Raw genomic sequence first — 27,929 nt, forward strand, 5'->3', positions numbered from 1 at the left:
ACATTCCTCTTCCCAGATTGGTTAGAGTAGGTAATCATATTCCTTTTTGAGGTTAGAGTAGGTAATCCCATTCCTTTACCAGATTGGTTGGAGTAGGTAATCACATTCCTTTTCCCAGGTTAGAGTAGCTAATCACATTCCTTTACCAGATTGGTTAGAGTAGGTAATCACATTCCTCTGCTCAGGTGACAGTTGGTAATCACATTCCTTTCCCAGGTTAGAGTAGGTAATCACATTCGTTTTCCTCGGTTAGAGCAGGTAATCACATTCCTTTTCCCAGATCGGTTAGAGTAGGTAATCACATTCCTTTTCCCAGATCGGTTAGAATAGGTAATCACATTCCTTTTCCAGATTGGTTAGAGTAGGTAATCACATTCCTTTTCCAGATTGGTTAGAGTAGGTAATCACATTCCATTTCCCAGGTTACAGTAGGTAATCACATTCCTTTTCCAGATTGGTTAGAGTAGGTAATCACATTCCTTTTCCCAGGTTAGAGTATGTAATCACATTCCTTTCCCACATTGTTTAGAGTAGGTAATCACATTCCTTTTCCCAGGTTAGAGTATGTAATCACATTCCTTTTCCAGGATAGAGTAGGTAATCACATTCCTCTTCCCAGATTGTTTAGAGTAGGTAATCACATTCCTTTTCCAGGTTAGAGTAGGTAATCACATTCCTTTTCCAGGTTAGAGTAGGTAGTCACATTCCTCTTCCCAGATTGTTTAGAGTAGGTAACCAGATTCCTTTTCCCAGGTTAGAGCATGTAATCACATTGCTTTTGCCAGGTTAGAGTTGGTAATCACATTACTTTTTATAGGTTATAACAGGTAATCACATTCCTTTCCCAGGATAGAGTAGGTAATCCCATTCGTTTTCCTCGGTTAGAGCAGGTAATCACATTCCTTTTCCCAGATCGGTTAGAGTAGGTAATTACATTACATTTCCCAGGTTACAGTAGGAAATCACATTCCTTTTCCAGATTGGTTAGAGTAGGTAATCAGATTCCTTTTCCAGATTGGGTAGAGTAGGTAATCACATTCCTTTTCCCAGGTTAGAGTATGTAATCAAATTCCTTTCCCACATTGTTTAGAGTAGGTAATCACATTCCTTTTCCCAGGTTAGAGTATGTAATCACATTCCTTTCCCACATTGTTTAGAGTAGGTAATCACATTCCTTTTCCCAGGTTAGAGTATGTAATCACATTCCTTTTCCAGGATAGAGTAGGTAATCACATTCCTCTTCCCAGATTGTTTATGGTAGGTAATCACATTCCTTTTCCAGGTTAGAGTAGGTAATCACATTCCTTTTCCAGGTTAGAGTAGGTAGTCACATTCCTCTTCCCAGATTGTTTAGAGTAGGTAACCAGATTCCTTTTCCCAGGTTAGAGCATGTAATCAGATTCCTTTTCCAGATTAGTTAGAGTAGGTAATTACAATCCTTTTCCCAAGTTAGAGTTGGTAATCACATTCCATTTCCTAGGTTAGAGCAGGTAATCACATTCCTTTCCCAGATTGGTTAGAGTAGATTATCACATTCCTCTTCCCAGATTGGTTAGAGTAGGTAATCATATTCCTTTTCGAGGTTAGAGTAGGAAATCCCATTCCTTTTCCAGATTAGAGTAGCTAATCACATTCCTCTTCCCAGATTGGTTAGAGTAGGTAATCAGATTCCTTTTCCCAGGTTAGAGTATGTAATCACATTCCTTCTCCAGATTAGAGTAGCTAATCACATTCCACTTCCCAGATTGGTTAGAGTAGGTAATCACATTCCTTTTCCAGGTTAGAGTAGGTAGTCACATTCCTCTTCCCAGATTGTTTAGAGTAGGTAATCAGATTCCTTTTCCCCGGTTAGAGTATGTAATCACATTCCTTTTCCAGATTGGAGTAGCTAATCACATTCCTCTTCCCAGATCGGTAAGAGTAGGTAATCAGATTTCTTTTCCCAGGTTAGGGTAGCTAATCACATTCCTTTCCCACATTGTTTAGAGTAGGTAATCACATTCCTTTTCCCAGGTTAGAGTATGTAATCACATTCCTTTTCCAGGATAGAGTAGGTAGTCACATTCCTCTTCCCAGATTGTTTAGAGTAGGTAACCAGATTCCTTTTCCCAGGTTAGAGTAGGTAATCACATTCCTTCTCCCAGATTGTTTAGAGTAGGTAATCACATTCCTTTTCCAGATTAGTTAGAGTATGTAATTACAATCCTTTTCCCAGGTTAGAGTAGGTAGTCACATTCCTTTTCCAGGTTAGAGTAGGTAATAACGTTCCTTTCCCAGGTTAGAGTAGGTAATCACATTCCTTTTCCTAGGTTAGAGCAGGTAATCACATTCCTTTCCCAGATTGGTTAGAGTAGATTATCACATTCCTCTTCCCAGATTGGTTAGAGTAGGTAATTATATTCCTTTTCGAGGTTATAGTAGGTAATCCCATTCCTTTTCCCGGTTAGAGTAGGTAATCACTTTCCTTTTCGAGGTTAGAGTAGGTAATCACATTCCTTTCCCAGGATAGAGTAGGTAATCACATTCCTCTTCCCAGATTGTTTATGGTAGGTAATCACATTCCTTTTCCAGGTTAGAGTAGGTAATCACATTCCTTTTCCAGGTTAGAGTAGGTAGTCACATTGCTTTTCCCAGGTTAGAGTAAGTAATCACTTTGCTTTTCCAGGTTAGAGTAGGTAATATCGTTCCTTTCCCAGGTTAGAGTAGGTAATCACATTCCTTTTCCTAGGTTAGAGCAGCTAATCACATTCCTTTCCCAGATTGGTTAGAGTAGATTATCACATTCCTCTTCTCAGATTGGTTAGAGTAGTTAATCATATTCCTTTTCGAGGTTAGAGTAGGTAATCCCATTCCTTTCCCCGGTTAGAGTAGGTAATCACTTTCCTTTTCAAGGTTAGAGTAGGTAATCACATTCCTTTCCCAGGGTTAGAGTAGGGAATCACATTCCTTTTCCAGGTTGGAGTATGTAATCACATTGCTTTTGCCAGGTTAGAGTTGGTAATCACATTACTTTTTATAGGTTATAACAGGTAATCACATTCCTTTCCCAGGATAGAGTAGGTAATCCCATTCGTTTTCCTCGGTTAGAGCAGGTAATCACATTCCTTTTCCCAGATCGGTTAGAGTAGGTAATTACATTACATTTCCCAGGTTACAGTAGGAAATCACATTCCTTTTCCAGATTGGTTAGAGTAGGTAATCAGATTCCTTTTCCAGATTGGGTAGAGTAGGTAATCACATTCCTTTTCCATGTTAGAGTCGGTAATCACATTCCATTTCCCAGGTTACAGTAGGTAATCACATTCCTTTTCCAGATTGGTTAGAGTAGGTAATCACATTCCTTTTCCCAGGTTAGAGTATGTAATCACATTCCTTTCCCACATTGTTTAGAGTAGGTAATCACATTCCTTTTCCAGATTGGTTAGAGTAGGTAATCACATTCCTTTTCCCAGGTTAGAGTATGTAATCACATTCCTTTCCCACATTGTTTAGAGTAGGTAATCACATTCCTTTTCCAGGATAGAGTAGGTAGTCACATTCCTCTTCCCAGATTGTTTAGAGTAGGTAACCAGATTCCTTTTCCCAGGTTAGAGTAGGTAATCACATTCCTTCTCCCAGATTGTTTAGAGTAGGTAATCACATTCCTTTTCCAGATTAGTTAGAATAGGTAATTACAATCCTTTTCCCAGGTTAGAGTAGGTAATCACATTCCATTCCCAGATTGGTTAGAGTAGATTATCACATTCCTCTTCCCAGATTGGTTAGAGTAGGTAATCACATTCCTTTTCCCAGATTGGTTAGAGTAGATTATCACATTCCTCTTCCCAGATTGGTTAGAGTAGGTAATCATATTCCTTTTTGAGGTTAGAGTAGGTAATCCCATTCCTTTACCAGATTGGTTGGAGTAGGTAATCACATTCCTTTTCCCAGGTTAGAGTAGCTAATCACATTCCTTTACCAGATTGGTTAGAGTAGGTAATCACATTCCTCTGCTCAGGTGACAGTTGGTAATCACATTCCTTTCCCAGGTTAGAGTAGGTAATCACATTCGTTTTCCTCGGTTAGAGCAGGTAATCACATTCCTTTTCCCAGATCGGTTAGAGTAGGTAATCACATTCCTTTTCCCAGATCGGTTAGAATAGGTAATCACATTCCTTTTCCAGATTGGTTAGAGTAGGTAATCACATTCCTTTTCCAGATTGGTTAGAGTAGGTAATCACATTCCATTTCCCAGGTTACAGTAGGTAATCACATTCCTTTTCCAGATTGGTTAGAGTAGGTAATCACATTCCTTTTCCCAGGTTAGAGTATGTAATCACATTCCTTTCCCACATTGTTTAGAGTAGGTAATCACATTCCTTTTCCCAGGTTAGAGTATGTAATCACATTCCTTTTCCAGGATAGAGTAGGTAATCACATTCCTCTTCCCAGATTGTTTAGAGTAGGTAATCACATTCCTTTTCCAGGTTAGAGTAGGTAATCACATTCCTTTTCCAGGTTAGAGTAGGTAGTCACATTCCTCTTCCCAGATTGTTTAGAGTAGGTAACCAGATTCCTTTTCCCAGGTTAGAGCATGTAATCACATTGCTTTTGCCAGGTTAGAGTTGGTAATCACATTACTTTTTATAGGTTATAACAGGTAATCACATTCCTTTCCCAGGATAGAGTAGGTAATCCCATTCGTTTTCCTCGGTTAGAGCAGGTAATCACATTCCTTTTCCCAGATCGGTTAGAGTAGGTAATTACATTACATTTCCCAGGTTACAGTAGGAAATCACATTCCTTTTCCAGATTGGTTAGAGTAGGTAATCAGATTCCTTTTCCAGATTGGGTAGAGTAGGTAATCACATTCCTTTTCCCAGGTTAGAGTATGTAATCAAATTCCTTTCCCACATTGTTTAGAGTAGGTAATCACATTCCTTTTCCCAGGTTAGAGTATGTAATCACATTCCTTTCCCACATTGTTTAGAGTAGGTAATCACATTCCTTTTCCCAGGTTAGAGTATGTAATCACATTCCTTTTCCAGGATAGAGTAGGTAATCACATTCCTCTTCCCAGATTGTTTATGGTAGGTAATCACATTCCTTTTCCAGGTTAGAGTAGGTAATCACATTCCTTTTCCAGGTTAGAGTAGGTAGTCACATTCCTCTTCCCAGATTGTTTAGAGTAGGTAACCAGATTCCTTTTCCCAGGTTAGAGCATGTAATCAGATTCCTTTTCCAGATTAGTTAGAGTAGGTAATTACAATCCTTTTCCCAAGTTAGAGTTGGTAATCACATTCCATTTCCTAGGTTAGAGCAGGTAATCACATTCCTTTCCCAGATTGGTTAGAGTAGATTATCACATTCCTCTTCCCAGATTGGTTAGAGTAGGTAATCATATTCCTTTTCGAGGTTAGAGTAGGAAATCCCATTCCTTTTCCAGATTAGAGTAGCTAATCACATTCCTCTTCCCAGATTGGTTAGAGTAGGTAATCAGATTCCTTTTCCCAGGTTAGAGTATGTAATCACATTCCTTCTCCAGATTAGAGTAGCTAATCACATTCCACTTCCCAGATTGGTTAGAGTAGGTAATCACATTCCTTTTCCAGGTTAGAGTAGGTAGTCACATTCCTCTTCCCAGATTGTTTAGAGTAGGTAATCAGATTCCTTTTCCCCGGTTAGAGTATGTAATCACATTCCTTTTCCAGATTGGAGTAGCTAATCACATTCCTCTTCCCAGATCGGTAAGAGTAGGTAATCAGATTTCTTTTCCCAGGTTAGGGTAGCTAATCACATTCCTTTCCCACATTGTTTAGAGTAGGTAATCACATTCCTTTTCCCAGGTTAGAGTATGTAATCACATTCCTTTTCCAGGATAGAGTAGGTAGTCACATTCCTCTTCCCAGATTGTTTAGAGTAGGTAACCAGATTCCTTTTCCCAGGTTAGAGTAGGTAATCACATTCCTTCTCCCAGATTGTTTAGAGTAGGTAATCACATTCCTTTTCCAGATTAGTTAGAGTATGTAATTACAATCCTTTTCCCAGGTTAGAGTAGGTAGTCACATTCCTTTTCCAGGTTAGAGTAGGTAATAACGTTCCTTTCCCAGGTTAGAGTAGGTAATCACATTCCTTTTCCTAGGTTAGAGCAGGTAATCACATTCCTTTCCCAGATTGGTTAGAGTAGATTATCACATTCCTCTTCCCAGATTGGTTAGAGTAGGTAATTATATTCCTTTTCGAGGTTATAGTAGGTAATCCCATTCCTTTTCCCGGTTAGAGTAGGTAATCACTTTCCTTTTCGAGGTTAGAGTAGGTAATCACATTCCTTTCCCAGGATAGAGTAGGTAATCACATTCCTCTTCCCAGATTGTTTATGGTAGGTAATCACATTCCTTTTCCAGGTTAGAGTAGGTAATCACATTCCTTTTCCAGGTTAGAGTAGGTAGTCACATTGCTTTTCCCAGGTTAGAGTAAGTAATCACTTTGCTTTTCCAGGTTAGAGTAGGTAATATCGTTCCTTTCCCAGGTTAGAGTAGGTAATCACATTCCTTTTCCTAGGTTAGAGCAGCTAATCACATTCCTTTCCCAGATTGGTTAGAGTAGATTATCACATTCCTCTTCTCAGATTGGTTAGAGTAGTTAATCATATTCCTTTTCGAGGTTAGAGTAGGTAATCCCATTCCTTTCCCCGGTTAGAGTAGGTAATCACTTTCCTTTTCAAGGTTAGAGTAGGTAATCACATTCCTTTCCCAGGGTTAGAGTAGGGAATCACATTCCTTTTCCAGGTTGGAGTATGTAATCACATTGCTTTTGCCAGGTTAGAGTTGGTAATCACATTACTTTTTATAGGTTATAACAGGTAATCACATTCCTTTCCCAGGATAGAGTAGGTAATCCCATTCGTTTTCCTCGGTTAGAGCAGGTAATCACATTCCTTTTCCCAGATCGGTTAGAGTAGGTAATTACATTACATTTCCCAGGTTACAGTAGGAAATCACATTCCTTTTCCAGATTGGTTAGAGTAGGTAATCAGATTCCTTTTCCAGATTGGGTAGAGTAGGTAATCACATTCCTTTTCCATGTTAGAGTCGGTAATCACATTCCATTTCCCAGGTTACAGTAGGTAATCACATTCCTTTTCCAGATTGGTTAGAGTAGGTAATCACATTCCTTTTCCCAGGTTAGAGTATGTAATCACATTCCTTTCCCACATTGTTTAGAGTAGGTAATCACATTCCTTTTCCAGATTGGTTAGAGTAGGTAATCACATTCCTTTTCCCAGGTTAGAGTATGTAATCACATTCCTTTCCCACATTGTTTAGAGTAGGTAATCACATTCCTTTTCCAGGATAGAGTAGGTAGTCACATTCCTCTTCCCAGATTGTTTAGAGTAGGTAACCAGATTCCTTTTCCCAGGTTAGAGTAGGTAATCACATTCCTTCTCCCAGATTGTTTAGAGTAGGTAATCACATTCCTTTTCCAGATTAGTTAGAATAGGTAATTACAATCCTTTTCCCAGGTTAGAGTAGGTAATCACATTCCATTCCCAGATTGGTTAGAGTAGATTATCACATTCCTCTTCCCAGATTGGTTAGAGTAGGTAATCACATTCCTTTTCCCAGATTGGTTAGAGTAGATTATCACATTCCTCTTCCCAGATTGGTTAGAGTAGGTAATCATATTCCTTTTTGAGGTTAGAGTAGGTAATCCCATTCCTTTACCAGATTGGTTGGAGTAGGTAATCACATTCCTTTTCCCAGGTTAGAGTAGCTAATCACATTCCTTTACCAGATTGGTTAGAGTAGGTAATCACATTCCTCTGCTCAGGTGACAGTTGGTAATCACATTCCTTTCCCAGGTTAGAGTAGGTAATCACATTCGTTTTCCTCGGTTAGAGCAGGTAATCACATTCCTTTTCCCAGATCGGTTAGAGTAGGTAATCACATTCCTTTTCCCAGATCGGTTAGAATAGGTAATCACATTCCTTTTCCAGATTGGTTAGAGTAGGTAATCACATTCCTTTTCCAGATTGGTTAGAGTAGGTAATCACATTCCATTTCCCAGGTTACAGTAGGTAATCACATTCCTTTTCCAGATTGGTTAGAGTAGGTAATCACATTCCTTTTCCCAGGTTAGAGTATGTAATCACATTCCTTTCCCACATTGTTTAGAGTAGGTAATCACATTCCTTTTCCCAGGTTAGAGTATGTAATCACATTCCTTTTCCAGGATAGAGTAGGTAATCACATTCCTCTTCCCAGATTGTTTAGAGTAGGTAATCACATTCCTTTTCCAGGTTAGAGTAGGTAATCACATTCCTTTTCCAGGTTAGAGTAGGTAGTCACATTCCTCTTCCCAGATTGTTTAGAGTAGGTAACCAGATTCCTTTTCCCAGGTTAGAGCATGTAATCAGATTCCTTTTCCAGATTAGTTAGAGTAGGTAATTACAATCCTTTTCCCAAGTTTGAGTTGGTAATCACATTCCATTTCCTAGTTTAGAGCAGGTTATCACATTCCTTTCCCAGATTGGTTAGAGTAGATTATCACATTCCTCTTCCCAGATTGGTTAGAGTAGGTAATCATATTCCTTTTCGAGGTTAGAGTAGGTAATCCCATTCCTTTTCCAGATTAGAGTAGCTAATCACATTCCTCTTCCCAGATTGGTTAGAGTAGGTAATCAGATTCCTTTTCCCAGGTTAGAGTATGTAATCACATTCCTTCTCCAGATTAGAGTAGCTAATCACATTCCAATTCCCAGATTGGTAGAGTAGGTAATCAGATTCCTTTTCCCAGGTTAGAGTAGGTAATCACATTCCTTTTCCCAGATTGTTTAGAGTAGGTAATCACATTCCTTTTCCCAGGTTAGAGCATGTAATCAGATTCCTTTTCCAGATTAGTTAGAGTTGGTAATGATAATCCTTTTCCCAGGTTAGAGAAGGTAATCACATTCCTTTTCCTAGGTTAGAGCAGGTAATCACATTCCTTTCCCAGATTGGTTAGAGTAGATTATCACATTCCTCTTCCCAGATTGGTTAGAGTAGGTAATCATATTCCTTTTCGAGGTTAGAGTAGGTAATCCCATTCCTTTTCCAGATTGGTTGAAGTAGGGAATCACATTCCTTTTCCAGGTTAGAGTAGGTAATCACATTCCTTTTCCAGATTAGAGTAGCTAATCACATTCTTCTTCCCAGATTGGTTAGAGTAGGTAATCAGATTCCTTTTCCCAGGTTAGAGTATGTAATCACATTCCTTTTCCAGATTAGAGTAGCTAATCACATTCCTCTTCCCAGATTGGTTAGAGTAGGTAATCAGATTCCTTTTCCCAGGTTAGAGTAGGTAATCACATTCCTTTTCCAGATTGGTTAGAGTAGGTAATCACATTCCTTTTCCCAGGTTAGAGTATGTAATCACATTCCTTTCCCACATTGTTTAGAGTAGGTAATCACATTCCTTTTCCCAGGTTAGAGTATGTAATCACATTCCTTTTCCAGGATAGAGTAGGTAGTCACATTCCTCTTCCCAGATTGTTAAGAGTAGGTAACCAGATTCCTTTTCCCAGGTTAGAGCATGTAATCAGATTCCTTTTCCAGATTAGTTAGAGTAGGTAATTATAATCCTTTTCCCAGGTTAGAGTAGGTAATCACATTCCTTTTCCTAGGTTAGAGCAGGTAATCACATTCCTTTCCCAGATTGGTTAGAGTAGATTATCACATTCCTCTTCCCAGATTGGTTAGAGTAGGTACTCACATTCCTTTTCCCAGATTGGTTAGAGTAGATTATCACATTCCTCTTCCCAGATTGGTTAGAGTAGGTAATCATATTCCTTTTTGAGGTTAGAGTAGGTAATCCCATTCCTTTTCCAGATTGGTTGGAGTAGGTAATCACATTCCTTTTCCCAGGTTAGAGTAGCTAATCACATTCCTTTACCAGATTGGTTAGAGTAGGTAATCACATTCCTCTGCTCAGGTGACAGTTGGTAATCACATTCCTTTCCCAGGTTAGAGTAGGTAATCACATTCGTTTTCCTCGGTTAGAGCAGGTAATCACATTCCTTTTCCCAGATCGGTTAGTGTAGGTAATCACATTCCTTTTCCCAGATCGGTTAGAATAGGTAATCACATTCCTTTTCCAGATTGGTTAGAGTAGGTAATCACATTCCTTTTCCAGATTGGTTAGAGTAGGTAATCACATTCCTTTTCCCAGATTGGTTAGAGTAGATTATCACATTCCTCTTCCCAGATTGGTTAGAGTAGGTAATCATATTCCTTTTTGAGGTTAGAGTAGGTAATCCCATTCCTTTACCAGATTGGTTGGAGTAGGTAATCACATTCCTTTTCCCAGGTTAGAGTAGCTAATCACATTCCTTTACCAGATTGGTTAGAGTAGGTAATCACATTCCTCTGCTCAGGTGACAGTTGGTAATCACATTCCTTTCCCAGGTTAGAGTAGGTAATCACATTCGTTTTCCTCGGTTAGAGCAGGTAATCACATTCCTTTTCCCAGATCGGTTAGAGTAGGTAATCACATTCCTTTTCCCAGATCGGTTAGAATAGGTAATCACATTCCTTTTCCAGATTGGTTAGAGTAGGTAATCACATTCCTTTTCCAGATTGGTTAGAGTAGGTAATCACATTCCATTTCCCAGGTTACAGTAGGTAATCACATTCCTTTTCCAGATTGGTTAGAGTAGGTAATCACATTCCTTTTCCCAGGTTAGAGTATGTAATCACATTCCTTTCCCACATTGTTTAGAGTAGGTAATCACATTCCTTTTCCCAGGTTAGAGTATGTAATCACATTCCTTTTCCAGGATAGAGTAGGTAATCACATTCCTCTTCCCAGATTGTTTAGAGTAGGTAATCACATTCCTTTTCCAGGTTAGAGTAGGTAATCACATTCCTTTTCCAGGTTAGAGTAGGTAGTCACATTCCTCTTCCCAGATTGTTTAGAGTAGGTAACCAGATTCCTTTTCCCAGGTTAGAGCATGTAATCAGATTCCTTTTCCAGATTAGTTAGAGTAGGTAATTACAATCCTTTTCCCAAGTTTGAGTTGGTAATCACATTCCATTTCCTAGTTTAGAGCAGGTTATCACATTCCTTTCCCAGATTGGTTAGAGTAGATTATCACATTCCTCTTCCCAGATTGGTTAGAGTAGGTAATCATATTCCTTTTCGAGGTTAGAGTAGGTAATCCCATTCCTTTTCCAGATTAGAGTAGCTAATCACATTCCTCTTCCCAGATTGGTTAGAGTAGGTAATCAGATTCCTTTTCCCAGGTTAGAGTATGTAATCACATTCCTTCTCCAGATTAGAGTAGCTAATCACATTCCAATTCCCAGATTGGTAGAGTAGGTAATCAGATTCCTTTTCCCAGGTTAGAGTAGGTAATCACATTCCTCTTCCCAGATTGTTTAGAGTAGGTAACCAGATTCCTTTTCCCAGGTTAGAGCATGTAATCAGATTCCTTTTCCAGATTAGTTAGAGTAGGTAATTACAATCCTTTTCCCAAGTTTGAGTTGGTAATCACATTCCATTTCCTAGTTTAGAGCAGGTTATCACATTCCTTTCCCAGATTGGTTAGAGTAGATTATCACATTCCTCTTCCCAGATTGGTTAGAGTAGGTAATCATATTCCTTTTCGAGGTTAGAGTAGGTAATCCCATTCCTTTTCCAGATTAGAGTAGCTAATCACATTCCTCTTCCCAGATTGGTTAGAGTAGGTAATCAGATTCCTTTTCCCAGGTTAGAGTATGTAATCACATTCCTTCTCCAGATTAGAGTAGCTAATCACATTCCAATTCCCAGATTGGTAGAGTAGGTAATCAGATTCCTTTTCCCAGGTTAGAGTAGGTAATCACATTCCTTTTCCCAGATTGTTTAGAGTAGGTAATCACATTCCTTTTCCCAGGTTAGAGCATGTAATCAGATTCCTTTTCCAGATTAGTTAGAGTTGGTAATGATAATCCTTTTCCCAGGTTAGAGAAGGTAATCACATTCCTTTTCCTAGGTTAGAGCAGGTAATCACATTCCTTTCCCAGATTGGTTAGAGTAGATTATCACATTCCTCTTCCCAGATTGGTTAGAGTAGGTAATCATATTCCTTTTCGAGGTTAGAGTAGGTAATCCCATTCCTTTTCCAGATTGGTTGAAGTAGGGAATCACATTCCTTTTCCAGGTTAGAGTAGGTAATCACATTCCTTTTCCAGATTAGAGTAGCTAATCACATTCTTCTTCCCAGATTGGTTAGAGTAGGTAATCAGATTCCTTTTCCCAGGTTAGAGTATGTAATCACATTCCTTTTCCAGATTAGAGTAGCTAATCACATTCCTCTTCCCAGATTGGTTAGAGTAGGTAATCAGATTCCTTTTCCCAGGTTAGAGTAGGTAATCACATTCCTTTTCCAGATTGGTTAGAGTAGGTAATCACATTCCTTTTCCCAGGTTAGAGTATGTAATCACATTCCTTTCCCACATTGTTTAGAGTAGGTAATCACATTCCTTTTCCCAGGTTAGAGTATGTAATCACATTCCTTTTCCAGGATAGAGTAGGTAATCACATTCCTCTTCCCAGATTGTTTAGAGTAGGTAATCACATTCCTTTTCCAGCTTAGAGTAGGTAATCACATTCCTTTTCCAGATTGGTTAGAGTAGGTAGTCACATTCCTCTTCCCAGATTGTTAAGAGTAGGTAACCAGATTCCTTTTCCCAGGTTAGAGCATGTAATCAGATTCCTTTTCCAGATTAGTTAGAGTAGGTAATTATAATCCTTTTCCCAGGTTAGAGTAGGTAATCACATTCCTTTTCCTAGGTTAGAGCAGGTAATCACATTCCTTTCCCAGATTGGTTAGAGTAGATTATCACATTCCTCTTCCCAGATTGGTTAGAGTAGGTACTCACATTCCTTTTCCCAGATTGGTTAGAGTAGATTATCACATTCCTCTTCCCAGATTGGTTAGAGTAGGTAATCATATTCCTTTTTGAGGTTAGAGTAGGTAATCCCATTCCTTTTCCAGATTGGTTGGAGTAGGTAATCACATTCCTTTTCCCAGGTTAGAGTAGCTAATCACATTCCTTTACCAGATTGGTTAGAGTAGGTAATCACATTCCTCTGCTCAGGTGACAGTTGGTAATCACATTCCTTTCCCAGGTTAGAGTAGGTAATCACATTCGTTTTCCTCGGTTAGAGCAGGTAATCACATTCCTTTTCCCAGATCGGTTAGTGTAGGTAATCACATTCCTTTTCCCAGATCGGTTAGAATAGGTAATCACATTCCTTTTCCAGATTGGTTAGAGTAGGTAATCACATTCCTTTTCCAGATTGGTTAGAGTAGGTAATCACATTCCTTTTCCCAGATTGGTTAGAGTAGATTATCACATTCCTCTTCCCAGATTGGTTAGAGTAGGTAATCATATTCCTTTTTGAGGTTAGAGTAGGTAATCCCATTCCTTTACCAGATTGGTTGGAGTAGGTAATCACATTCCTTTTCCCAGGTTAGAGTAGCTAATCACATTCCTTTACCAGATTGGTTAGAGTAGGTAATCACATTCCTCTGCTCAGGTGACAGTTGGTAATCACATTCCTTTCCCAGGTTAGAGTAGGTAATCACATTCGTTTTCCTCGGTTAGAGCAGGTAATCACATTCCTTTTCCCAGATCGGTTAGAGTAGGTAATCACATTCCTTTTCCCAGATCGGTTAGAATAGGTAATCACATTCCTTTTCCAGATTGGTTAGAGTAGGTAATCACATTCCTTTTCCAGATTGGTTAGAGTAGGTAATCACATTCCATTTCCCAGGTTACAGTAGGTAATCACATTCCTTTTCCAGATTGGTTAGAGTAGGTAATCACATTCCTTTTCCCAGGTTAGAGTATGTAATCACATTCCTTTCCCACATTGTTTAGAGTAGGTAATCACATTCCTTTTCCCAGGTTAGAGTATGTAATCACATTCCTTTTCCAGGATAGAGTAGGTAATCACATTCCTCTTCCCAGATTGTTTAGAGTAGGTAATCACATTCCTTTTCCAGGTTAGAGTAGGTAATCACATTCCTTTTCCAGGTTAGAGTAGGTAGTCACATTCCTCTTCCCAGATTGTTTAGAGTAGGTAACCAGATTCCTTTTCCCAGGTTAGAGCATGTAATCAGATTCCTTTTCCAGATTAGTTAGAGTAGGTAATTACAATCCTTTTCCCAAGTTTGAGTTGGTAATCACATTCCATTTCCTAGTTTAGAGCAGGTTATCACATTCCTTTCCCAGATTGGTTAGAGTAGATTATCACATTCCTCTTCCCAGATTGGTTAGAGTAGGTAATCATATTCCTTTTCGAGGTTAGAGTAGGTAATCCCATTCCTTTTCCAGATTAGAGTAGCTAATCACATTCCTCTTCCCAGATTGGTTAGAGTAGGTAATCAGATTCCTTTTCCCAGGTTAGAGTATGTAATCACATTCCTTCTCCAGATTAGAGTAGCTAATCACATTCCAATTCCCAGATTGGTAGAGTAGGTAATCAGATTCCTTTTCCCAGGTTAGAGTAGGTAATCACATTCCTTTTCCCAGATTGTTTAGAGTAGGTAATCACATTCCTTTTCCCAGGTTAGAGCATGTAATCAGATTCCTTTTCCAGATTAGTTAGAGTTGGTAATGATAATCCTTTTCCCAGGTTAGAGAAGGTAATCACATTCCTTTTCCTAGGTTAGAGCAGGTAATCACATTCCTTTCCCAGATTGGTTAGAGTAGATTATCACATTCCTCTTCCCAGATTGGTTAGAGTAGGTAATCATATTCCTTTTCGAGGTTAGAGTAGGTAATCCCATTCCTTTTCCAGATTGGTTGAAGTAGGGAATCACATTCCTTTTCCAGGTTAGAGTAGGTAATCACATTCCTTTTCCAGATTAGAGTAGCTAATCACATTCTTCTTCCCAGATTGGTTAGAGTAGGTAATCAGATTCCTTTTCCCAGGTTAGAGTATGTAATCACATTCCTTTTCCAGATTAGAGTAGCTAATCACATTCCTCTTCCCAGATTGGTTAGAGTAGGTAATCAGATTCCTTTTCCCAGGTTAGAGTAGGTAATCACATTCCTTTTCCAGATTGGTTAGAGTAGGTAATCACATTCCTTTTCCCAGGTTAGAGTATGTAATCACATTCCTTTCCCACATTGTTTAGAGTAGGTAATCACATTCCTTTTCCCAGGTTAGAGTATGTAATCACATTCCTTTTCCAGGATAGAGTAGGTAGTCACATTCCTCTTCCCAGATTGTTAAGAGTAGGTAACCAGATTCCTTTTCCCAGGTTAGAGCATGTAATCAGATTCCTTTTCCAGATTAGTTAGAGTAGGTAATTATAATCCTTTTCCCAGGTTAGAGTAGGTAATCACATTCCTTTTCCTAGGTTAGAGCAGGTAATCACATTCCTTTCCCAGATTGGTTAGAGTAGATTATCACATTCCTCTTCCCAGATTGGTTAGAGTAGGTACTCACATTCCTTTTCCCAGATTGGTTAGAGTAGATTATCACATTCCTCTTCCCAGATTGGTTAGAGTAGGTAATCATATTCCTTTTTGAGGTTAGAGTAGGTAATCCCATTCCTTTTCCAGATTGGTTGGAGTAGGTAATCACATTCCTTTTCCCAGGTTAGAGTAGCTAATCACATTCCTTTACCAGATTGGTTAGAGTAGGTAATCACATTCCTCTGCTCAGGTGACAGTTGGTAATCACATTCCTTTCCCAGGTTAGAGTAGGTAATCACATTCGTTTTCCTCGGTTAGAGCAGGTAATCACATTCCTTTTCCCAGATCGGTTAGAGTAGGTAATCACATTCCTTTTCCCAGATCGGTTAGAATAGGTAATCACATTCCTTTTCCAGATTGGTTAGAGTAGGTAATCACATTCCTTTTCCAGATTGGTTAGAGTAGGTAATCACATTCCATTTCCATGTTAGAGTCCGTAATCACATTCCATTTCCCAGGTTACAGTAGGTAATCACATTCCTTTTCCAGATGGTTTAGAGTAGGTAATCACATTCCTTTCCCCAGGTTAGAGTATGTAATCACATTCCTTTCCCACATTGTTTAGAGTAGGTAATCACATTCCTTTTCCCAGGTTAGAGTATGTAATCACATTCCTTTTCCAGGATAGAGTAGGTAATCACATTCCTCTTCCCAGATTGTTTAGAGTAGGTAATCACATTCCTTTTCCAGGTTAGAGTAGGTAATCACATTCCTTTTCCAGGTTAGAGAAGGTAGTCACATTCCTCTTCCCAGATTGTTTAGAGTAGGTAACCAGATTCCTTTTCCCAGGTTAGAGCATGTAATCAGATTCCTTTTCCAGATTAGTTAGAGTAGGTAATTACAATCCTTTTCCCAAGTTAGAGTTGGTAATCACATTCCTTTTCCTAGGTTTGAGCAGGTAATCACATTCCTTTCCCAGATTGGTTAGAGTAGATTATCACATTCCTCTTCCCAGATTGGTTAGAGTAGGTAATCATATTCCTTTTCGAGGTTAGAGTAGGTAATCCCATTCCTTTTCCAGATTAGAGTAGCTAATCACATTCCTCTTCCCAGATTGGTTAGAGCAGGTAATCAGATTCCTTTTCCCAGGTTAGAGTATGTAATCACATTCCTTCTCCAGATTAGAGTAGCTAATCACATTCCACTTCCCAGATTGGTTAGAGTAGGTAATCAGATTCCTTTTCCCAGGTTAGAGTAGGTAATCACATTCCTTTTCCCAGATTGTTTAGAGTAGGTAATCACATTCCTTTTCCCAGGTTAGAGCATGTAATCAGATTCCTTTTCCAGATTAGCTAGAGTAGGTAATCACATTCCTTTTCCAGATTAGTTAGAGTAGGTAATTACAATCCTTTTCCAGATTGGTTAGAGTAGATTATCACATTCCTCTTCCCAGATTGGTTAGAGTAGGTAATCATATTCCTCTTCCCAGATTGGTTAGAGTAGGTAATCATATTCCTTTTCGAGGTTAGAGTAGGTAATCCCATTCCTTTTCCAGATTGGTTGAAGTAGGTAATCACATTCCTTTTCCAGGTTAGAGTAGGTAATCACATTCCTTTTCCAGATTAGAGTAGCTAATCACATTCCTCTTCCCAGATTGGTTAGAGTAGGTAATCAGATTCCTTTTCCCAGGTTAGAGTATGTAATCACATTCCTTTTCCAGATTAGTGTAGCTAATCACATTCCTCTTCCCAGATTGGTTAGAGTAGGTAATCAGATTCCTTTTCCCAGGTTAGAGTAGGTAATTACATTCCTTTTCCCAGATTGTTTAGAGTAGGTAATCACATTCCTTTTCCCAGGTTAGAGTAGGTAATCACATTCATTCTCCCAGATTGTTTAGAGTAGGTAATCACATTCCTTTTCCAGATTAGTTAGAGTAGGTAATTACAATCCTTTTCCAGGTTAGAGTAGGTAATGACGTTCCTTTCCCAGGTTAGAGTAGGTAATCACATTCCTTTTCCTAGATTGGTTAGAGTAGGTAATTATATTCCTTTTCGAGGTTATAGTAGGTAATCACATTCCTATTCCCGGTTAGAGTAGGTAATCACTTTCCTTTTCGAGGTTAGAGTAGGTAATCACATTTCTTTCCCAGGGTTAGAGTAGGGAATCACATTCCTTTTCCAGATTAGTTAGAGTAGGTAATTACAATCCTTTTCCAGGTTAGAGTAGGTAATGACATTCCTTTCCCAGGTTAGAGTAGGTAATCACATTCCTTTTCCTAGGTTAGAGCATGTCATCACATTCCTTTCCCTGATTGGTTAGAGTAGAATATCACATTCCTCTTCCCAGATTGGTTAGAGTAGGTAATTATATTCCTTTTCGAGGTTATAGTAGGTAATCACATTCCTATTCCCGGTTAGAGTAGGTAATCACTTTCCTTTTCGAGGTTAGAGTAGGTAATCACATTTCTTTCCCAGGGTTAGAGTAGGGAATCACATTCCTTTTCCAGGTTAGAGTAGGTAGTCACATTGCTTTTCCCAGGTTAGAGTAAGTAATCACATTCCTTTTTCTAGGTTAGAGCAGGTAATCACATTCCTTTCCCAGATTGGTTAGAGTAGATTATCACATTCCTCTTCCCAGATTGGTTAGAGTAGGTAATTATATTCCTTTTCGAGGTTATAGTAGGTAATCACATTCCTTTTCCCGGTTAGAGTAGGTAATCACTTTCCTTTTCGAGGTTAGAGTAGGTAATCACATTCCTTTCCCAGGGTTAGAGTAGGGAATCACATTCCTTTTCCAGGTTAGAGTAGGTAGTCACATTGCTTTTCCCAGGTTAGAGTAAGTAATCACATTCCTTTTTCTAGGTTATAGCAGGTAATCACATTTCTTTCCCAGGTTAGAGTAGGTAATCACATTCGATTTCCTCGGTTAGAGCAGGTAATCACATTCCTTTTCCCAGATCGGTTAGAGTAGGTAATCACATTCCTTTTCCAGGTTAGAGTAGGTAATCACATTCCATTTCCCAGGTTACAGTAGGTAATCACATTCCTTTTCCAGATTGGTTAGAGTAGGTAATCACATTCCTTTTCCCAGGTTAGTGTAGGTAATCACATTCCATTTCCCATGTTAGAGTAGGTAATCACATTCCATTTCCCAGGTTACAGTAGGTAATCACATTCTTTTTCCAGATTGGGTAGAGTAGGTAATCACATTCCTTTTCCATGTTAGAGTCGGTAATCACATTCCGTTTCCCAGGTTACAGTAGGTAATCACATTCCTTTTCCAGATTGGTTAGAGTAGGTAATCACATTCCTTTTCCCAGGTTAGAGTATGTAATCACATTCCTTTCCGACATTGTTTAGAGTAGGTAGTCACATTCCTCTTCCCAGATTGTTTAGAGTAGGTAACCAGATTCCTTTTCCCAGGTTAGAGCATGTAATTACATTCCTTTTTCAGATTAGAGTAGCTAATCACATTCCTCTTCCCAGGTTAGAGTAGGTAATCACATTCCTTCTCCCAGATTGTTTAGAGTAGGTAATCACATTCCTTTTCCAGATTAGTTAGAATAGGTAATTACAATCCTTTCCCCAGGTTAGAGTAGGTAGTCACATTCCTTTTCCAGGTTCGAGTAGGTAAACACGTTCCTTTCCCAGGTTAGAGTAGGTAATCACATTCCTTTTCCTAGGTTAGAGCAGGTAATCACATTCCTTTCCCAGATTGGTTAGAGTAGATTATCACATTCCTCTTCCCAGATTGGTTAGAGTAGGTAATCCCATTCCTTTTCCAGATTGGTTGGAGTAGGTAATCACATTCCTTTTCCCAGGTTAGAGTAGCTAATCACATTCCTTTTCCAGATTGGTTAGTGTTCGTAATCACATTCCTTTTCCAGATTGGGTAGAGTCGGTAATCACATTCCTTTTCCATGTTAGAGTCAGTAATCACATTCCATTTCCCAGGTTAGAGTAGATAATCACATTTCTTTTCCAGATTGGTTAGAGTAGGTATTCACATTCCTTTTCCCAGGTTAGATTAGGTAATCACATTCGTTTCCCAGATTGATTAGAGCAGGTAATCACATTCCTTTTCCAGATTGGTTAGAGTAGGTAATCACATTCCTTTTCCAGATTGGTTAGAGTAGGTAATCACATTCCATTTCCATGTTAGAGTCCGTAATCACATTCCATTTCCCAGGTTACAGTAGGTAATCACATTCCTTTTCCAGATTGTTTAGAGTAGGTAATCACATTCCTTTTCCCAGGTTAGAGTATGTAATCACATTCCTTTCCCACATTGTTTAGAGTAGGTAATCACATTCCTTTTCCCAGGTTAGAGTATGTAATCACATTCCTTTTCCAGGATAGAGTAGGTAATCACATTCCTCTTCCCAGATTGTTTAGAGTAGGTAATCACATTCCTTTTCCAGGTTAGAGTAGGTAATCACATTCCTTTTCCAGGTTAGAGAAGGTAGTCACATTCCTCTTGCCAGATTGTTTAGAGTAGGTAACCAGATTCCTTTTCCCAGGTTAGAGCATGTAATCAGATTCCTTTTCCAGATTAGTTAGAGTAGGTAATTACAATCCTTTTCCCAAGTTAGAGTTGGTAATCACATTCCTTTTCCTAGGTTTGAGCAGGTAATCACATTCCTTTCCGAGATTGGTTAGAGTAGATTATCACATTCCTCTTCCCAGATTGGTTAGAGTAGGTAATCATATTCCTTTTCGAGGTTAGAGTAGGTAATCCCATTCCTTTTCCAGATTAGAGTAGCTAATCACATTCCTCTTCCCAGATTGGTTAGAGTAGGTAATCAGATTCCTTTTCCCAGGTTAGAGTAGGTAATCACATTCCTTCTCCAGATTAGAGTAGCTAATCACATTCCACTTCCCAGATTGGTTAGAGTAGGTAATCAGATTCCTTTTCCCAGGTTAGAGTAGGTAATCACATTCCTTTTCCCAGATTGTTTAGAGTAGGTAATCACATTCCTTTTCCCAGGTTAGAGCATGTAATCAGATTCCTTTTCCAGATTAGTTAGAGTAGGTAATTATAATCCTTTTCCCAGGTTAGAGTAGGTAATCACATTCCTTTTCCTAGGTTAGAGCAGGTAATCACATTCCTTTCCCAGATTGGTTAGAGTAGATTATCACATTCCTCTTCCCAGATTGGTTAGAGTAGGTAATCATATTCCTTTTCCAGGTTAGAGTAGGTAATCCCATTCCTTTTCCAGATTGGTTGAAGTAGGTAATCACATTCCTTTTCCAGGTTAGAGTAGGTAATCACATTCCTTTTCCAGATTAGAGTAGCTAATCACATTCCTCTTCCCAGATTGGTTAGAGTAGGTAATCAGATTCCTTTTCCCAGGTTAGAGTAGGTAATCACATTCCTTTTCCCAGATTGTTTAGAGTAGGTAATCACATTCCTTTTCCCAGGTTAGAGTAGGTAATCACATTCATTCTCCCAGATTGTTTAGAGTAGGTAATCACATTCCTTTTCCAGATTAGTTAGAGTAGGTAATTACAATCCTTTTCCAGGTTAGAGTAGGTAATGACGTTCCTTTCCCAGGTTAGAGTAGGTAATCACATTCCTTTTCCTAGATTGGTTAGAGTAGGTAATTATATTCCTTTTCGAGGTTATAGTAGGTAATCACATTCCTATTCCCGGTTAGAGTAGGTAATCACTTTCCTTTTCGAGGTTAGAGTAGGTAATCACATTTCTTTCCCAGGGTTAGAGTAGGGAAACACATTCCTTTTCCAGATTAGTTAGAGTAGGTAATTACAATCCTTTTCCAGGTTAGAGTAGGTAATGACATTCCTTTCCCAGGTTAGAGTAGGTAATCACATTCCTTTTCCTAGGTTAGAGCATGTCATCACATTCCTTTCCCTGATTGGTTAGAGTAGAATATCACATTCCTCTTCCCAGATTGGTTAGAGTAGGTAATTATATTCCTTTTCGAGGTTATAGTAGGTAATCACATTCCTATTCCCGGTTAGAGTAGGTAATCACTTTCCTTTTCGAGGTTAGAGTAGGTAATCACATTTCTTTCCCAGGGTTAGAGTAGGGAATCACATTCCTTTTCCAGGTTAGAGTAGGTAGTCACATTGCTTTCCCCAGGTTAGAGTAAGTAATCTCATTCCTTTTCCTAGGTTTGAGCAGGTAATCACATTCCTTTCCCAGATTGGTTAGAGTAGATTATCACATTCCTCTTCCCAGATTGGTTAGAGTAGGTAATCATATTCCTTTTCGAGGTTAGAGTAGGTAATCCCATTCCTTTTCCAGATTAGAGTAGCTAATCACATTCCTCTTCCCAGATTGGTTAGAGTAGGTAATCAGATTCCTTTTCCCAGGTTAGAGTATGTAATCACATTCCTTCTCCAGATTAGAGTAGCTAATCACATTCCACTTCCCAGATTGGTTAGAGTAGGTAATCAGATTCCTTTTCCCAGGTTAGAGTAGGTAATCACATTCCTTTTCCCAGATTGTTTAGAGTAGGTAATCACATTCCTTTTCCCAGGTTAGAGCATGTAATCAGATTCCTTTTCCAGATTAGTTAGAGTAGGTAATTATAATCCTTTTCCCAGGTTAGAGTAGGTAATCACATTCCTTTTCCTAGGTTAGAGCAGGTAATCACATTCCTTTCCCAGATTGGTTAGAGTGGATTATCACATTCCTCTTCCCAGATTGGTTAGAGTAGGTAATCATATTCCTTTTCGAGGTTAGAGTAGGTAATCCCATTCCTTTTCCAGATTGGTTGAAGTAGGTAATCACATTCCTTTTCCAGGTTAGAGTAGGTAATCACATTCCTTTTCCAGATTAGAGTAGCTAATCACATTCCTCTTCCCAGATTGGTTAGAGTAGGTAATCAGATTCCTTTTCCCAGGTTAGAGTATGTAATCACATTCCTTTTCCAGATTAGTGTAGCTAATCACATTCCTCTTCCCAGATTGGTTAGAGTAGGTAATCAGATTCCTTTTCCCAGGTTAGAGTAGGTAATCACATTCCTTTTCCCAGATTGTTTAGAGTAGGTAATCACATTCCTTTTCCCAGGTTAGACTAGGTAATCACATTCATTCTCCCAGATTGTTTAGAGTAGGTAATCACATTCCTTTTCCAGATTAGTTAGAGTAGGTAATTACAATCCTTTTCCAGGTTAGAGTAGGTAATGACGTTCCTTTCCCAGGTTAGAGTAGGTAATCACATTCCTTTTCCTAGATTGGTTAGAGTAGGTAATTATATTCCTTTTCGAGGTGATAGTAGGTAATCACATTCCTATTCCCGGTTAGAGTAGGTAATCACTTTCCTTTTCGAGGTTAGAGTAGGTAATCACATTTCTTTCCCAGGGTTAGAGTAGGGAATCACATTCCTTTTCCAGATTAGTTAGAGTAGGTAATTACAATCCTTTTCCAGGTTAGAGTAGGTAATGACGTTCCTTTCCCAGGTTAGAGTAGGTAATCACATTCCTTTTCCTAGGTTAGAGCATGTCATCACATTCCTTTCCCTGATTGGTTAGAGTAGAATATCACATTCCTCTTCCCAGATTGGTTAGAGTAGGTAATTATATTCCTTTTCGAGGTTATAGTAGGTAATCACATTCCTATTCCCGGTTAGAGTAGGTAATCACTTTCCTTTTCGAGGTTAGAGTAGGTAATCACATTTCTTTCCCAGGGTTAGAGTAGGGAATCACATTCCTTTTCCAGGTTAGAGTAGGTAGTCACATTGCTTTTCCCAGGTTAGAGTAAGTAATCACATTCCTTTTTCTAGGTTAGAGCAGGTAATCACATTCCTTTCCCAGATTGGTTAGAGTAGATTATCACATTCCTCTTCCCAGATTGGTTAGAGTAGGTAATTATATTCCTTTTCGAGGTTATAGTAGGTAATCCCATTCCTTTTCCCGGTTAGAGTAGGTAATCACTTTCCTTTTCGAGGTTAGAGTAGGTAATCACATTCCTTTCCCAGGGTTAGAGTAGGGAATCACATTCCTTTTCCAGGTTAGAGTAGGTAGTCACATTGCTTTTCCCAGGTTAGAGTAAGTAATCACATTCCTTTTCCAGATTGGTTAGAGTAGGTAATCACATTCGATTTCCTCGGTTAGAGCAGGTAATCACATTCCTTTTCCCAGATCGGTTAGAGTAGGTAATCACATTCCTTTTCCAGGTTAGAGTAGGTAATCACATTCCATTTCCCAGGTTACAGTAGGTAATCACATTCCTTTTCCAGATTGGTTAGAGTAGGTAATCACATTCCTTTTCCCAGGTTAGTGTAGGTAATCACATTCCATTTCCCATGTTAGAGTAGGTAATCACATTCCATTTCCCAGGTTACAGTAGGTAATCACATTCTTTTTCCAGATTGGGTAGAGTAGGTAATCACATTCCTTTTCCATGTTAGAGTCGGTAATCACATTCCGTTTCCCAGGTTACAGTAGGTAATCACATTCCTTTTCCAGATTGGTTAGAGTAGGTAATCACATTCCTTTTCCCAGGTTAGAGTATGTAATCACATTCCTTTCCGTCATTGTTTAGAGTAGGTAGTCACATTCCTCTTCCCAGATTGTTTAGAGTAGGTAACCAGATTCCTTTTCCCAGGTAAGAGCATGTAATTACATTCCTTTTTCAGATTAGAGTAGCTGATCACATTCCTCTTCCCAGGTTAGAGTAGGTAATCACATTCCTTCTCCCAGATTGTTTAGAGTAGGTAATCACATTCCTTTTCCAGATTAGTTAGAATAGGTAATTACAATCCTTTCCCCAGGTTAGAGTAGGTAGTCACATTCCTTTTCCAGGTTCGAGTAGGTAAACACGTTCCTTTCCCAGGTTAGAGTAGGTAATCACATTCCTTTTCCTAGGTTAGAGCAGGTAATCACATTCCTTTCCCAGATTGGTTAGAGTAGATTATCACATTCCTCTTCCCAGATTGGTTAGAGTAGGTAATCCCATTCCTTTTCCAGATTGGTTGGAGTAGGTAATCACATTCCTTTTCCCAGGTTAGAGTAGCTAATCGCATTCCTTTTCCAGATTGGTTAGTGTTCGTAATCACATTCCTTTTCCAGATTGGGTAGAGTCGGTAATCACATTCCTTTTCCATGTTAGAGTCAGTAATCACATTCCATTTCCCAGGTTAGAGTAGATAATCACATTTCTTTTCCAGATTGGTTAGAGTAGGTATTCACATTCCTTTTCCCAGGTTAGATTAGGTAATCACATTCGTTTCCCAGATTGATTAGAGTAGGTAATCACATTCTTTTTCCCAGGTTAGAGTAGGTAATCACATTCCTTTTCCAGATTGGTTAGAGTAGGTAATAACATTCCTTTTCCCAGATTGGTTAGAGCAGGTAATCACATTCCTTTTCCCTGGTTAGAGTAGGTAATCACATTCCTTTTCCCAGGTTAGAGTAGCTAATCACATTCCTTCTGCCAGGTTAGAGTAGCTAATCACATTCCTTTGCCAGATTGTTTAGAGTAGGTAATCACATTCCTTTTCCCAGGTTAGAGTAGCTAATCACATTCCTTTTCCAGATTGTTTAGAGTAGGTAATCACATTCGTTTTCCCAGGTTAGAGTCAGTAATCACATTCCATTTCCCAGGTTACAGTAGGTAATCACATTCCTTTTCCCAGATTGTTTAGAGTAGGTAATCACATTCATTTTCCCAGGTTAGAGTAGGTAATCACATTCCTTTTCCAGATTGTTTAGTGTAGGTAATCACATTCTTTTTCCCAGGTTAGAGTATGTAATCACATTCCTTTTCCCAGGTTAGAGTATGTAATCACATTCCTTTCCCACATTGTTTAGAGTAGGTAATCACATTCCTTTTCCCAGGTTAGAGTATGTAATCACATTCCTTTTCCAGGATAGAGTAGGTAATCACATTCCTCTTCCCAGATTATTTAGAGTAGGTAATCACATTCCTTTTCCAGGTTAGAGTAGGTAATCACATTCCTTTTCCAGGTTAGAGTAGGTAGTCACATTCCTCTTCCCAGATTGTTTAGAGTAGGTAACCAGATTCCTTTTCCCTGGTTAGAGTATGTAATCAGATTCCTTTTCCAGATTAGTTAGAGTAGGTAATTACAATCCTGTTCCCAGGTTAGAGTAGGTAATCACATTCCTTTTCCTAGGTTAGAGCAGGTAATCACATTCCTTTCCCAGATTGGTTAGAGTAGATTATCACATTCCTCTTCCCAGATTGGTTAGAGTAGGTAATCATATTCCTTTTCGAGGTTAGAGTAGGTAATCCCATTCCTTTTCCAGATTAGAGTAGCTAATCACATTCCTCTTCCCAGATTGGTTAGAGTAGGTAATCAGATTCCTTTTCCCAGGTTAGAGTATGTAATCACATTCCTTCTCCAGATTAGAGTAGCTAATCACATTCCACTTCCCAGATTGGTTAGAGTAGGTAATCAGATTCCTTTTCCCAGGTTAGAGTAGGTAATCACATTCCTTTTCCCAGATTGTTTAGAGTCGGTAATCACATTCCTTTTCCCAGGTTAGAGCATGTAATCAGATTCCTTTTCCAGATTAGTTAGAGTAGGTAATTACAATCCTTTTCCCAGGTTAGAGTAGGTAATCACATTCCTTTTCCTAGGTTAGAGCAGGTAATCACATTCCTTTCCCAGATTGGTTAGAGTAGATTATCACATTCCTCTTCCCAGATTGGTTAGAGTAGGTAATCATATTCCTTTTCGAGGTTAGAGTAGGTAATCCCATTCCTTTTCCAGATTGGTTGAAGTAGGTAATCACATTCCTTTTCCAGGTTAGAGTAGGTAATCACATTCCTTTTCCAGATTAGAGTAGCTAATCACATTCCTCTTCCCAGATTGGTTAGAGTAGGTAATCAGATTCCTTTTCCCAGGTTAGAGTATGTAATCACATTCCTTTTCCAGATTAGAGTAGCTAATCACATTCCTCTTCCCAGATTGGTTAGAGTAGGTAATCAGATTCCTTTTCCCAGGTTAGAGTAGGTAATCACATTCCTTTTCCCAGATTGTTTAGAGTAGGTAATCACATTCCTTTTCCCAGGTTAGAGTAGGTAATCACATTCATTCTCCCAGTTTGTTTAGAGTAGGTAATCACATTCCTTTTCCAGATTAGTTAGAGTAGGTGATTACAATCCTTTTCCAGGTTAGAGTAGGTAATGACGTTCCTTTCCCAGGTTAGAGTAGGTAATCACATTCCTTTCCCAGATTGGTTAGAGTAGATTATCACATTCCTCTTCCCAGATTGGTTAGAGTAGGTATTTATATTCCTTTTCGAGGTTATAGTAGGTAATCCCATTCCTTTTCCCGGTTAGAGTAGGTAATCACTTTCCTTTTCGAGGTTAGTGTAGGTAATCACATTCCTTTCCCAGGGTTAGAGTAGGGAATCACATTCCTTTTCAAGGTTAGAGTAGGTAGTCACATTGCTTTTCCCAGGTTAGAGTAAGTAATCACATTCCTTTTTCTAGGTTATAGCAGGTAATCACATTCCTTTCCCAGGTTAGAGTAGGTAATCACATTCGATTTCCTCGGTTAGAGCAGGTAATCACATTCCTTTTCCCAGATCGGTTAGAGTAGGTAATCACATTCCATTTCCCAGGTTACAGTAGGTAATCACATTCCTTTTCCAGATTGGTTAGAGTAGGTAATCACATTCCTTTTCCCAGGTTAGAGTAGGTAATCACATTCCATTTCCCAGGTTAGAGTAGGTAATCACATTCCATTTCCCAGGTTACAGTAGGTAATCACATTCCTTTTCCAGATTGGGTAGAGTAGGTAATCACATTCCTTTTCCATGTTAGAGTCGGTAATCACATTCCATTTCCCAGGTTACAGTAGGTAATCACATTCCTTTTCCAGATTGGTTAGAGTAGGTAATCACATTCCTTTTCCCAGGTTAGAGTATGTAATCACATTCCTTTCCGACATTGTTTAGAGTAGGTAATCACATTCCTTTTCCCAGGTTAGAGTAGGTAGTCACATTCCTCTTCCCAGATTGTTTAGAGTAGGTAACCAGATTCCTTTTCCCAGGTTAGAGCATGTAATTACATTCCTTTTTCAGATTAGAGTAGCTAATCACATTCCTCTTCCCAGGTTAGAGTAGGTAATCCCATTCCTTTTCCAGATTGGTTGAAGTATGTAATCACATTCCTTTTCCAGATTAGAGTAGCTAATCACATTCCTCTTCCCAGATTGGTTAGAGTAGGTAATCAGATTCCTTTTCCCAGGTTAGAGTAGGTAATCACATTCCTTTTCCCAGATTGTTTAGAGTAGGTAATCACATTCCTTTTCCCAGGTTAGAGTAGGTAATCACATTCATTCTCCCAGATTGTTTAGAGTAGGTAATCACATTCCTTTTCCAGATTAGTTAGAGTAGGTAATTACAATCCTTTTCCAGGTTAGAGTAGGTAATGACGTTCCTTTCCCAGGTTAGAGTAGGTAATCACATTCCTTTTCCTAGGTTGGAGCATGTCATCACATTCCTTTCCCAGATTGGTTAGAGTAGATTATCACATTCCTCTTCCCAGATTGGTTAGAGTAGGT

This window comes from Hypanus sabinus, chromosome 10 (assembly GCF_030144855.1).
Source record: "Hypanus sabinus isolate sHypSab1 chromosome 10, sHypSab1.hap1, whole genome shotgun sequence".
Taxonomy (NCBI): domain Eukaryota; kingdom Metazoa; phylum Chordata; class Chondrichthyes; order Myliobatiformes; family Dasyatidae; genus Hypanus; species Hypanus sabinus.